A 14987-nucleotide genomic window follows, 5' to 3' on the forward strand; every position below is an offset into this window, starting at 1 on the left:
CTGCGTTGCACTCTCGGTTCTTCTTCCTGTTTTAACCAAATGGCTGCTGCTGCCGCACGTTTCCATCTGCGTTGTGTGATTAATTGGTGTCGTCTCTCATTACTGACACAGGTGTTCCTCGTTGCACAGCATGTTGACCTCACCAGCTGTATGAGAACACCAGTAGCTCAAATTGAAGTTCAGGTTTAAATTCAGGTGCAGGTTGGCAGACAGTGTTGGGATGGTTATTACTGAAAAGTAATCCTTTGCCCGATTAGTGATTACCCCTTTTAGAATTGTAACTAGCGGACGCGAAGGTTTTGATCTATTGTGGATGGATTAAAATTAAAAGAAAGGAGCTGTATGGAAATGAGTATCTTTTCAGCTGCTTTAATGATACAGTCAGACCTTCTATCAATCTGCACAACCACTACTCGACCACCGCCTGGTTCAGTCTGTCATGTGTTGTAATAAGCAAATCGGAGCACAGAACGGAAACTTTGGCGTAAATACGAGAATAAACAGAGGAGGTACACTACCGTTCAAAAGTTTGGGATCACCCAAACAATTTTGTGTTTTCCATGAAAAGTCACACTTATTCACCACCATATGTTGTGAAATGAATAGAAAATAGAGTCAAGACATTGACAAGGTTAGAAATAATGATTTGTATTTGAAATAAGATTTTTTTTACATCAAACTTTGCTTTCGTCAAAGAATCCTCCATTTGCAGCAATTACAGCATTGCAGACCTTTGGCAATCTAGCTGTTAATTTGTTGAGGTAATCTGGAGAAATTGCACCCCACGCTTCCAGAAGCAGCTCCCACAAGTTGGATTGGTTGGATGGGCACTTCTTTGAGCAGATTGAGTTTCTGGAGCATCACATTTGTGGGGTCAATTAAACGCTCAAAATGGCCAGAAAAAGAGAACTTTCATCTGAAACTCGACAGTCTATTCTTGTTCTTAGAAATGAAGGCTATTCCATGCGAGAAATTGCTAAGAAATTGAAGATTTCCTACACCGGTGTGTACTACTCCCTTCAGAGGACAGCACAAACAGGCTCTAACCAGAGTAGAAAAAGAAGTGGGAGGCCGCGTTGCACAACTGAGCAAGAAGATAAGTACATTAGAGTCTCTAGTTTGAGAAACAGACGCCTCACAGGTCCCCAACTGGCATCTTCATTAAATAGTACCTGTTAGAGCCTGTTTGTGCTGTCCTCTGAAGGGAGTAGTACACACCGGTGTAGGAAATCTTCAATTTCTTAGCAATTTCTCACATGGAATAGCCTTCATTTCTAAGAACAAGAATAGACTGTCGAGTTTCAGATGAAAGTTCTCTTTTTCTGGCCATTTTGAGCGTTTAATTGACCCCACAAATGTGATGCTCCAGAAACTCAATCTGCTCAAAGAAGTGCCCATCCAACCAATCCAACTTGTGGGAGCTGCTTCTGGAAGCGTGGGGTGCAATTTCTCCAGATTACCTCAACAAATTAACAGCTAGAATGCCAAAGGTCTGCAATGCTGTAATTGCTGCAAATGGAGGATTCTTTGACGAAAGCAAAGTTTGATGTAAAAAAAATCTTATTTCAAATACAAATCATTATTTCTAACCTTGTCAATGTCTTGACTCTATTTTCTATTCATTTCACAACATATGGTGGTGAATAAGTGTGACTTTTCATGGAAAACACGAAATTGTTTGGGTGATCCCAAACTTTTGAACGGTAGTGTATATGCTACAAATGATGACTTATTCTACTAGAACTATATTTTAACATGCAAATAACTCATTAATATACGGTATAAACGTTGTAAATGAGCTTTTAGTGCACGAATTTGAGGGCATGAATTAACTTTTCCCTTTTGAATATTACATTAGTGTCACGATCATTTTGATTGCCACATCTGACTAACGTCACTCGATTCGTGTCCTGCAGAAGTTGAGATTCAAAGACGACCTTACGTGCAGCGTAGAGAAAGAAGACAACCGGCTCCCCTAGCTTAGCGAAAAGAAAAATCAACAATTTGTCTTCATTTGGAAATGAGCAACAGTTTTTCATGCAAGGCTTTATCTTACATGTAAATGCTTTCTCAAGGTGGACATAGAATCCCCCCCCCTCCCCATTTTCTCCCCAATTGTATCTGGCCTAATTGGCCAGATACAATTCACTCTTCCGAGCCATCCCGATCACTGCTCCACCCCCTCTGCCGATCCGGTGGGGGGGGGCTGCAGACTTCCACATGCTTCCTCCGATACATGTGGAGTCGCCAGCCGCTTCCTTTCACCTGACAGTGAGGAGTTTCACCAGGGGGACGTCGTGCGTGGGAGGATCACGCTATTCCCCACAGTTCCCCATCCCTACAGACACGGCCAATTGTGTCTGTAGGGATGCCCGACCAAGCCGGAGGTAACACGGGGATTCGATCCAGTGATCCCCGTGTTGGTAGGCAACAGAATAGACCACCACGCTGACATAGAATCTTTTGGTGCTGGTAGTAAGCTTATTTTGTGGCCATTTTTTCTATCTACAGACAAGACGGGGGGGCTAGATGACCAAATGGAGGTAGATGAGCAAATATGAAATCTGCAACGGTTCACCACCAAACTAGGGCATGCCAGACACAAGAGCGTTCTAAACTTGGGCACTTTTTCTTTTTTTGTCACTTGAATGATGACACTAGGACGTCGACAGAACTCGGTTGAATCCGCAGAACTCAGCTGAATCGACAGAACTCGGGTTGAATGTGAGCACTGTCACACTTTGACCAGCTCTCAACAAAACCTAAACAACACGACACAGCGCAGGCCAGCGTGGAAACCTTTGACTTTAAGTGTGTGGTGGAAACACAATTCATCACAGTACTGCGCCGCATGCCACGGCTAAAGAGGGCCAGTGGAAAAATCCCAATACTCGAGAGCGATGAGTCTGCATACGGATGGGAATTTGAACAGCTGGTCCTCTGTTACAGACACAACAACCTGAAGCTGAACATGCCAAAACCAGTCAGATGACGGCGGATTTCAGGAGGGGCCTGCAATCACTGCCCCTCTTAACCATACTCAATAGTAAATGGATAACATTTATGTAGCACTTTTCTAGCTACAACAGCCTCTCGCTGGATGGCTCATATACACGCACTCATACAATGAAACTGTGACAGCTGTGGAAACCTTCAAGTTCCTGGGGACCACCTGAAGTGGAACCCCAACATCGTCTCCACTGCAATAAAGGCCCAGCAGAGGATATGCTTCCTGTGCCAGCTGGGGAAGTTCAATCTGCCATAAGAGCTGTTGGTTCAGTTAAATTCACCAACCAGAGTCTACTCTCAACACCTCTATAATAGTCTGGCGAAGCTCCGGCAACAAATACAACTTGACCAAGCTACAGCACACCATCCGGTTTGCGGAAAAAGTAATATAGCACAAAACCTGCCCACTCTCACGGATCTGTTCATCTGTCAAACCAGGAAGCGGGTGGGGAAAATCATTGCTGACCCTCTCACCATGGCCACCAAATATTTGAACTCCTTTCCTCTGGTAGGTGTATCAGATTAATAAACCCAAAAATGATCGCCGGAACAGTTTATTTCCACATACCATCACACTCATGTATGTCTAACTGATGCACATGTGTTACCTTTCTTTGTTGTGGACATGTTCACTATGCAATAAGTGTACATGATTTCCATCTGAAAATAATCATCTACTTATATTCAACTTCGTCGCATGTTTAGTGTGCAATAGTTGTGCATAATTTCCATCAGTATGTAATAACGTTTGTATCCAACTTTATCTTGCACTGAACCATACACTTTGGAATATCCATCCATCCATCCATTATCCGAACCGCTTATCCTGCTGTCAGGGTTGCGGGGATGCTGGAGCCTATCCCAGCAGTCATTGGGCAGCAGGTGGGGAGACACCCTGGACAGGCTGCCAGGCCATCATACAGGGCCCACACACACACACACATTCATAATTAACCCAATTTAGTACGGCCAAGTCACCTGACCTACATGTCTTTGGACTGTGGGAGGAAACCCACGCAGACCCGGGGAGAACATGCAAACTCCACATAGAGGACGACCCGGGACGACCCCCAAGGTCGGACTACCCCGGGGCTCAAACCCAGGACGTTCTTGCTGTGAGGCGACCGAGCTAACCACTGCGCCGCCGTGCTGCCCCACTTGGGAATAGTTGTACGTAATTATTATCATTATTTTTATTATAGCTTCCATCGGTGCATAATCATGTATTTGCATTCAATTTCATTTTCAACTGCTCTTTATACTTGTTGCACTTGTTGCTGCAAATGTGCCTATTGTGTGATAGCTGTTCATATCTTTTTTGTACAAAATCCTTTATTCTTAACACCACTGCATTCTATATGAATGCCCCCTTGATTGCTGCTCTAAGCGCATATGTTTGTATGTAAATAAACGCATCTGAGTAAGCTCGTACGCAAATTATGTTGTAGTTTCTGACAACTGACGACAACTTCCTTGTGTGTGTAAAGGCATACATGGCCAATAAAGCCTGATTCTGATTATGTTCTGATCCGATTCTGATCTTTCAGTGTTTCAGTCCGAGGTTCAGTTTTCAAACAAAAATCAAGGCGGCAGCTAAAATAGACCATTTTGATTTTTCTGATGAAGATGCTTAATTATAACCCCTCAGTCATTAGAGAAATGTTGTTAAGTCCCCGTGATTTTATTACCGTCGTTATCTCTGCAACTGTAAATGATTGCTGACACCACTATTGTAATTTGATAATGTAATGTTGTTACATGCATTTCATTACTTTCCAACCTTGTTGAGGGCTAAATTAGTTTGCCGTAGCAGGACTTTGCTCTTGGCCTAATACTCAACTTAAAGCCTCAAGGAAGAAATGACAACATTTTAAAGAACCAAGTAACCAAGTCAAAAGCCAAGAGCTTAGGGCATTATCAAGGGAAAGGCATCTGAATACCTAAGATTCTGGAATTATCTAAACATCAAATTTGCAGAAAATGGGGAGTGATTGGCGTAATTCTGTGCACAGTACAAAACGAGTACGATGGCGCAGCTACAACAACGTATCAGCGTACCCTGTAGTGATGGGAATCTGGCTCTTTCTAGTGAGCCAGCTCATTTGGCTCGGCTCGGCAATAAGAGCCGGCTCTTTCGGCTCCCAAATGGCTTTTCATTTAGTCCCACCTCTGGCTGTCAATTCAGCCAAATTTAGCGACCAGCTGCATCTCAGTGTGGTACGGCAGCTGCACATCAGCAGACCAGAAAGCTCTGCAGCGGGTCATCAAGGTGTCCCAGCGTATCGCCGGTACCCAGCTCCCAGCCATAAAAGACATTTATCACAAACGCTGCCTCCGAAGGGGTCTCAGCATCAGCAGAGATCCCACCCACCCCAACCACGGACTGTTCTCCCCCCTGCGCTCTGGGAGGCGCTACAGGAGCCTCAGAGCACCCGCACTACCAGGCTCAAAAACAGCTTCTTTCCCCAAGCTGTTGCCCACCTGAACCTGGCTACCCACTGAATGTCTGGATATTTCTAAATATTTTGTACTCGTGCTCTTTTTTAACGTTATCTTTATCTTTTGGTCTTCATCTGTGTATATCTTATACTGTGTTTGTCTGTCTGTCTTGCACTGTTTGGCGAAGCTGCAGCCCTTTTTTCGTTTTTAACATGTGCCCGCACATTGTTTTTAATGACAACAAATTAAATTGGTATGTGTGCACGTGTATCCCTTGACAGGAACAATGTCTTTTTCTTTCATGTACTTGCGTGCACAAAAGAAACGAAATTCCATCGAAATGAAATTCCGTAAATTATTAAATTATTCAATGTAAGTATACTAAACCTTGTCATTTCCATAATACCATAATTTTACATTAGGTTTGGTGTGAAAACCTTAAACATGTATAAACATCAAACACTGTTATTACACGTGTACTGAACATTTTGTCTATATTGAACTAAGTTTTGTATGTTGGCTACCGGTGCGACATACAAAAGTCTCACCATGCTTGGCTCTTAATATTACTGAAGCGAGACGTTTCTGGATCATATTTAACAAATATGTTATGAGATCATCCTATTAGTATGTCTTGTATTACTACCACTGCTTTCAGCTGCAGCCGTTAGGGGTCACCACTGTGGATCATCCGTTTCCATCTCTTCCTGTCCTCTGTTAGTATGTCTTATCAATAAATTTAAAAAAATTTTTTTTAAGAAATTATAAATATAAATAAATTTCAAAAATTACTATTTATTTATTTATTTATTTTATTTGTATTATTTTTATTATTATAAATAATATAAAACTTATAAATGTCTAATTAGTATGTCTTGTACTAATTTACAAAAACAATAAACGAATGAATAATGTCAAGATTGTTCACTTAAAGCGGCCGGCTCACGGCTCATAGAGCCGACTCGTTCGCGGGCAACACATCACTGGCACTCAACAATATCGAAATATCAAAATGTTCCTAAGATTAAGAAGCAGCTCTGTTTTAAAAAATTAACCTAGTTCAGTCCAAAACAAACAAACAAAACAGCTAGGAGCAGCGCCGTCGCTGCTTTACATGAGTTATTCTGTTTTGTTGTCCGTTGGCACATGGCCGAGCTGACCCTGCGGCCCTGGCGGCTAGCATGGCTAGCAGTCCCAGGTCAAACCTCCGAACCGCCGTGTCAGGTGTCCACTGGATTGTTCAAATGAAAGTAAAAACCAGCCCCCTGCGTGCTCGGGGGTTGTTAGTTAAGTGGTGCAGAGTCTCGGGCCCCGAGAAAGCGCTCACTCCACCAGAACATGAGATCATGCGAAGCTCCCCTTGGTGTTTGCGTTGCACTCTTCTGGCTCTTTTGCAGGACACATGGCGTCTTTTTGTACACGTATTTCTGCTCCTGCAGGTATCAATCTGCTGACCTTCCTGTCATGCGGCGTTCTCTCTAATCCCCTATTACCCCCCGTTGCTGTTGGTTTCCCAGCTATCTTAATCAGGGCGTTTTTAGATCTGGAGCAAACAGCCAAATGTAATGAACTACCTGGAAAAATGGAAATCCAACAGTGCGGGCGATACCTTAGGACCTGATTGAGAACCGCTTCTCTTAACGATGGACCACCCTTCTGTCGGCGAGGAGGTTGGGGTGGGGTTCGGTCCCTGTCCATCCTGTGCATGTTTTGTTTAGGAGCCCTCGTTCTGTTTAAAGTTTCATCCCGGAGACTGCACGACTCCAGCAGAATTCATGACACTGTCTCGTAGGCTTTGTGCGGACAAATCGTTTGACATTAGAGCTGCTATATTTCGCTTGTCAGGAGAGACAGAGGGCCTTGGGGAATCGCTCACCTAAAATTGCTGGAGCACACATCAAAGCTGAAATCTGGGATATTTTTACATTATTATGTAGTTATTTTTTATTATGTTATCCATCTGGACCACGGGGTCTGGTTACGTGATACTAACTGGCATCTTTACCTTGGTTGGAGACACGACTCTCCATATACCTCTGGTAGGACACTGGCGTAGCGACAAACACTTCTTTACTCAAAGAGGAAACATGATGCTGGTGTGTCGATGCTTATGTCCGACAGCTAATCCGTCAATTCTACAATCAATATTATAGTACAGCAGTGTTCCCATGTAGTTTGTTATACGTTAGACTGTCCGTGTTGGCGTTGGTCCCGGGATCCATTTTGGGCAAATGAATCGATGGAAGCAACGTGTTTTTGGTCACTTTTTTTGTAATGGCTGATATTTCTGAAAAATTGAGGTCAGATGGCGCTCCCGCTTGAGAAAGACAAATGAAGTGACCGAAAGACAGTAAACTGAACTCAGGTACTCCAATCGCTGCCCACCTCCCGGGGCAATTGGGAAGGAGGAGCCGGGGCTCGGGTGTCACTGTATTTTCCTATAACTCACTAAGGCAGAGCCCATCTCATCTCAAGTGACCCGACAGGTATTTTCCTACAGAGCGGTGTAGCTCGTGCCGAGTTGAGACGCCGTCTGTTTGAGAGTGCACCTTCTTTCTGAAGCCGCCGAGACTTGATGCTTTACCACAACAACAGCAAAACAGATAATTTATCAGGAGGATTTAAGAAAACCCAAGCTCATTTCAGCCATTTTGACAAGAGTGTAATCATCCCTGCTACGTTTGGCACGCTAGCCACCTCCTACTCTGAAATGTCATCTAACATAGCTGTCATGCCACAAATACAGAAAGAGAGAGAGAGAGAGGTGCCTGTTGAGAACTGAGTCACCCTGCTTGTAATCGCAGTGAAGCATTTACAAGCACCGAACACTGAAATGAAGTCTGCGTATGTGCGACAGGAATCATCACCATGAATGCAGCTGACAGCTGGTATCCGGAACCGGTTTTGGGATTTTTATTTAGGATGACCGTGTCACTGTCCCATCACGACAGTACATGGATTCCACCTGTCAGTTGTTCCCACCAGTTTGGCATCCCGCTGGACTTTATTCAAGTTCTTTATTGTGGCTGTTTTTTTACTGTTTTACCCTTCCCCAACATAGACATGCTTAGAATCATCCATCCATCCATTCTCCAAACCGCTTATCCTGCTCTCAGGGCCACAGGGATGCTGGAGCCCATCCCAGCGGTAGGCAGGGAGACACCCTGGACAGGCCACCAGGCCATCACAGGGCAGATGTGATGAATTATCCACTGTCCAGCAAATTCAGATTTAATGTACAGACCTAATTGTGAAAAAGCCTGTTTAAACGTGCTCTTGGATAGATTATCTATCACTTGACGAGTTCACCTGTTTCACCAATATGCCACAGTTCATTCACTGAGACCTTCAGCCATCCATCATCAGTGTTTTGTTGGCCTCTGGTATGTAGTTGATGTATATGTTTTACTGGTAGATAGGAAAAGGTGGGACATGTGTTCGACCTGTCAAAGACAGTGGCCGGTGCATCATCCCCGCCATCCTGCTGTTGTTTTCCATGCTCTCTCTCTCTCTCTCTCTCTCTCTCTCTCTCTCTCTCTCTCCCCCGAACCTCCAGCTCCGTAAACGTAAATCCTGAAGGTGATTTAAGTTCACGCCAACACAGACAAACCGCCTCGCCGTGATGTGCAGCCCAGGCAGACCATGGCGCAGTAACTGAGATGCTGCTAATTTTGTACAATTACCCCTTCCTCAATGTTCTTCATAAATATTCATCCTGTGCTAAATGAGACATCGCTGTAAATTCTGCCGGCGTCCCTCTCCCCCTGCCAGGATAGCAGGCACCTAGAAACCGTCTAAAGTGGATTACGTCACTCAGGCACGGAGGCTGACAGTGGATTTAGGGTCAAGATATTTGACAGGGAAGATTTCACTTCAGAGCTACCCGGGTATCGGTGGTTACCGACGTCACAGTTCTCCTGTCAACACACGCACACCAGGAAACCTTAACTGTTTATATGACAGCTGAAGGACCTGCCCTTCTTCCATCTCAACCAACCGTCCATGACACGGATTAAGAACGATCCTCCTGCCAGGTTATTAATGACGATGATGCAAACGTCACAGGATATTACTTATCCTGGATGGAATTTGAACTTCTACACTTAACGTTTAAGGCTTGACTACACTTGATTCTGGATCTGTCAGTCCCTTGCAAGCTGAAAGCGAAGGCCTGGAAATTTCTAAGCAGGCTGTTCTGAAATCTAGGCTGGAAGACCAGAGGAGACATGGCTTTTTGTCTCGTGGACCTCAAGGAGAAGAACCGCCCGAGGAGCGTCGGCTGCCAAATTCATTTTAATCACCTCTTAAAACACTTCTTTGCAGACAAAACTTTTTACATAACGGGATTTGAACCGCCCTCGTCATTAATGTATTGGCCCTGTTGTCTTCTTCTGCAGCAAAGTTCCCCATTCATGTCGTATTTTTCTTTTCTTTAACCGGGCTTTACTCATAACTGTCTTTTAATTTGCTAAAACATCTAATGCCGCTTTTGCAGTGTCACGAAATGATATTCACAAAGATTGAGAATGAAACCTGTTGTGTTTGTTAGGAAATTGGTGTCACGATTGTGGGCTCGATTCGACGTTTGAATAAATGCTGGCGTTGACGGCATTTTGCATGTCAAGTCATACCTCGAAGTTTAAAACGCCAGTCAGACGCCGAACACAACTCATCAGAACCCTCATGGGGTAACAGTGGATGCACCACTTGTTTCATCGCTACACCAACATATGAAACCCAATGAAAATAAAATAATTCGACAAACCGTTTGCAAGTTTGAACTGTGGACTTCCCGAACTGTTCCGCCTTTACCTTTCAGTTTCCAGCAGGGCTTCGTCGACCCCCCCCCTCCCCCCCGCCTCGACGCTTTGGGTGCTGAAATCTAAGTATCCTCCGCGCCGACGGCCCCCATCTCAGCCGGACCGAGGCATTGTCCGGATGCAAAGCACCGCAGCTTGCCTCCTCTCCTCTCTGCCCACGCCACTCTTCCTACGGACAGAACCACTCCGTCCTCCGCTGACAAACCATCAAATCCCCTTTGAATTTCTTCATTCTTCTCTGCTCTCCCTCACGCTCGGCACGAGGCGTATCGGTGCCCACATTAAGATTCACTTTTCAGCGAGGTGAGTCACAGTGGAGCCCCGGACCGAGCTGCCCGTCCAATGGAAGGGTGGAAACAATTCAGAAACATATATATTGACAAGATAAATGTTGAAATTTTCAGTGAGGACTCTCCCGGTGAGACGGTCGGTTTCGTATCCTCATTCTGCACATTAGGATTCCCTCGGCCGGTCAGAGCAGATCTTCACTCATGCCAAGTCTTTCGGTCAAATTTTCCCATAAAACTGGAGAATTCCTTCTTTCTGCCTGTTAACAGAGCAGCTCTCTCTATCAGTCTTCTGCAATCCGATCTAGTTGGGCTGTAGTCTTTCTCGCTCTCTCTCTCTCTCTCTCTTTCTGTCTCTTGCTCCCTCGCACATACATGCACTCTCTCTCTCACTGTTTCTCTCTCTTTGCCTCTCTCCTCTCTCGCTCCCTCCCCCTGGTGTCACAGAGGCTGCCATTTGCAGTCGCCCTCCCTCTACCCATCCCTCCCCTTTCTCTTTTTTTTTCTTTCTCTCTCCATCTCTGTGTCTATTTCTCCCTGTCTCTCTCTCTCTCTCTCCCCATGCCTCCTACAACATGGCACTACCAGTTGACAGTAACTGGATCCACAGGCACATCATTCAGAGAGCACACTGCAAATAGGTCCGTCTTCAAATGTCATTCAATCCAAGTGTTGAGTCTAAACCTCTTGTCTCTCTTAAAAGAGGAGACGTCATCTGTCGGTGGAGCGAGATGAGAATGCCTCCACTTGTTTCAAATGCAGCCTGTTTAATCCAGCTTGTCTCCAGAATTTTCTCGAAACAGGTGGCAGATCGCTCCATGGGCATTGAGACACTGTGTTTCTCGAGACAACCGGGAAACAAATGGTATCCGAATTTTGACTTGTTTTAAAGGGGCTTTGTGTTATTTTTACTTCAGAATCAGAAACACTTTGTTTGTCATTTCCTTTCATGTGCGCAAGTGCATGAAATGAAACGAAACATCGTTCCCCCCCAGCCTACAGCAGTGCAACACACAGACAAAAACACATATCCAAGAACTACAAGAGCACATATATCCAAACTAGCACATATATCCAAACTAGCACATTGATCTAATCTAAACCACACAAAAAAAAATCACCGTCCAGGAGAACGAACGCCAGCCCGGATGACTACTGGAGCTGCTGGTCTGTATGGGCTAGCAGTTAGCTTAGCCGTCCCCACTTCCACGTCCTGTCAGATCACCCTCGGTGTTTCGTCTTCAGGCGCAGCTCCAGTCAGGGCCGTAGTCCCTGGGCCAACAGAACGCAGTAGACCAAGCTCCCCCAGTCGATCCAATGCTAGCTCTTCCAGCCAGACACCTTCGACACACTTCCCCGCACTCCACACGACGACGCCAAAAACACAGTCAAGACTAGGCGAGGCCACCACCGGACCGCCCTCGGTGTTATCGGAATTGCCAGTCTGCATGGGCTAGCAGTTAGCTTAGCCTGCTCCGCTTCCACGTCCTGTCGGACCGCCCTCGGTGTTACTTCCTCGGGCACAGCTCCAGGCAGGGCCATGGTCCCAGGGTCCACAGAACGCAGCAGACCAAGCTCTCCCAGCCGATCCAGCACCAGCTCTCCCAGCCATCAAATGAAGACAAACTTAGATGCAGACGTGGACAGAGACACTGCATGGACAGTACTGGGTGAGGCCACCACTAATGTGAATTCGCATTGCCATCTTACCTCACCGGTACTGGGTGAGGCCACTGCAAACGTGAATTTACGCCACCATCATGAATCCTGACCTCGATCAATCAGAGATATGAATAACAGCAACAACAAATCAAAGCAAGTGGGACAAATTCGAATATGGAAGAAATAGACACACATTTAAGATGGAGAGTTACTTTATTAATCCCCATGGGAAAATTCATCCTCCACGTTTAGCCTGTCCTATTGTATCAGACCAGTGGGCAGCTGCAGCACCCAGGGACCAACTCCAGTTCTTCTTTCTATTGCCTTGCTCAGGGGCACAGGCAGGGCCACCGTGCTGCATACATTTTGAAAGTGAAAATATTACATATCCGTCCATTATCCAAGCCGCTTAACCGAAGTCGGGTCGCGGGATGCTGGAGCCTATCCCAGCAGTCATTGGGCAGCAGGTGGGGAAACACCCTGGACAGGCTGCCAGGCCATCACATGGCCGACACAGAGTCACACCTAGGAGCAATTTAGTACGGCCGATTCACCTGACCTACATGTCTTTGGACTGTGGGAGGAAACCGGAGCACCCGGAGGAAACCCACACAGACACGGGGAGAACATGCAAACTCCACACAGAGGATGACCTGGGATGACCCCCAGGTTCGAACCCAGGACCTTCTTGCTGTGAGGCGACCAAGCTAACCACTGTGCCACCGTGCCACCAATATTACATATAGCACCTTTAAAGAAAAAACAAAAACAGATTTTATCGGGCAATAGTAGACTGAGTTAAGTGGAATTAATTTTTATTTGCACTGAATGATGTTAGCCAAATCAACGCTAAACATTGTAAGACTATAGTTATGAGCAACTTTCACATCATCTTTGACATCTTGTAAATCTCCAAGTCTGATATCCTCTCCAATTCACATCCTCACACAAAACTCAGTCGGAGACACCCCAACAATCCATCATGTTTAATTGTTTTGGACAAACAAAATTCATTCGAATTTTCCCTCTCACCTTAACCTCATCTCACTTTTTCCTTCTCATTCCTCACCTTAGCTTTTGTCATGGGAGCCAAAACTAGCAATCTGCAAAAGATTTATGGTTAAAACTTGAAAGTTTCAAAGGATCACCTAAATCACAAGGTCCCTGGCCTCAGTTGCATAATTATTCATGCTTCTGTCATTGGCTGTGTGTGTGTGTGCGTGCGTGTATGTGTGCGTATTGATAAATCACACTGCTGTGTAGTGTGCAGAAAGTTGTCTTTCACACCTGTCTAGCTAATTATCATTGACCCCAGGATATGTGTGTGTGTGTGTGTGTGTGTAAATATGCTGTCATCGGCTGACAGTGTGGCAGCCTTGCCAAACCAGGACTCGCCTGTCTGTCACAGGAAGTGGAATTGAATTGTGCCAATTATATAATCAGTTCCCAGATTTCCGCCTTGATCACTTGTATGTTTTTTTCTCCCCCTTTCCCTGTGACCTGCTCTCTCCACATCCTCCATCCTCTTTCCCCGTCCCTCCACTGTACATATCCCTATACATCCCACAGCACCTGCTTCTCTGAAGTGCCACATTCCTTTCTTTACCCTAAATACGACTAAATAGGCTACAACCTCCTCCTTATCCCCCGCGGGAACAACCTGTAGCCGCCAGTCTCCCCCCGCCTGCCACCGGCGTGGAATACATTAACGTTATCCTTGACAGCTTCGGAGAGTGACTTTATTCTGGGTGCTCATTGCGTCCTGTCCCTTTCCCCACATCGTTTTTTCAGCCAGTCAAGTCAAGCACTAAAAGAGATGACAATTATGTGACGGGGGGCGGGGGGGTGGGGGTATGAAGAGTGTGAGATGATTCTAAATGCAGCTGTAGTGGCTTGGTCCCAGCTTTATCACTTAGGATTCATCATCTGAGGAAACGCTCTCTCTCTCTCCCTCCCCCCCCCCCAGCTTCTTTTCTTTCTCAGGCTCAGCCTCTGATTTCAGACTTGCTAAGGGGTGATTTGCGGCAGCCTTCGTGCGATCATCACTGCTCCATTGTGTTTTCGCCAGCGCTGATTGCTAATGCGGCACGTGGCATACCAGTAATGGGTATGCGCCGGCGACAGGTATGCCCCCCCCCACACACACACTCACCCACACAATGTCTCAACACCGCAAGTCTTGGAGGAGACAGCAAATCAAAAAGGTTGGCTGCATGTATACCCATGTTATGTAACGGCCACCATAATCACAGGTGGTGTCCTCTCTATGTCTGCGTCTTAATAAGGCGTTTTTCCCTCCCAGGGAGAGGATTAAGTGGGACATGCTGCGGCTTCCATGGCGATATCACACATCTCAGCCGTTGTCTGTCTGGAAACAGAAATAAGGGGGGGGGGAGAAAGAGGGGGAGACAGAAGGGTGTTTAAAGCTCAGGCCACAGTGAGACCAATGCGGACAATGATTCGAGAGAAAGAGAGGGAGATACAGGAAGGAACGAAAGATGGGAGAAGAACACCAGTGGTCAGGGTAGAAATGGAAAGTGAAAATGGGAAGTAGTGGAGACTGACTTGTTCAAAAAAAAAACCCAAGTGATGGAGAGCCAGAACAGAACAGAACAGAACAGGAAGAGAGAGAGAGGAGGATGCAATAAGAGTTAAAAAAAGGGGGGGGGAGGGAGGGAAAGAGCTAGAGAGCTCGTCTCCTGCCGGCTGTATGCAGTGAAGTGTATTGCATCAATCAGGGAGTACCTAAGAATAAACACTGGATGATCTT

Source organism: Lampris incognitus, chromosome 17 (assembly GCF_029633865.1).
Source record: "Lampris incognitus isolate fLamInc1 chromosome 17, fLamInc1.hap2, whole genome shotgun sequence".
NCBI classification, from domain to species: domain Eukaryota; kingdom Metazoa; phylum Chordata; class Actinopteri; order Lampriformes; family Lampridae; genus Lampris; species Lampris incognitus.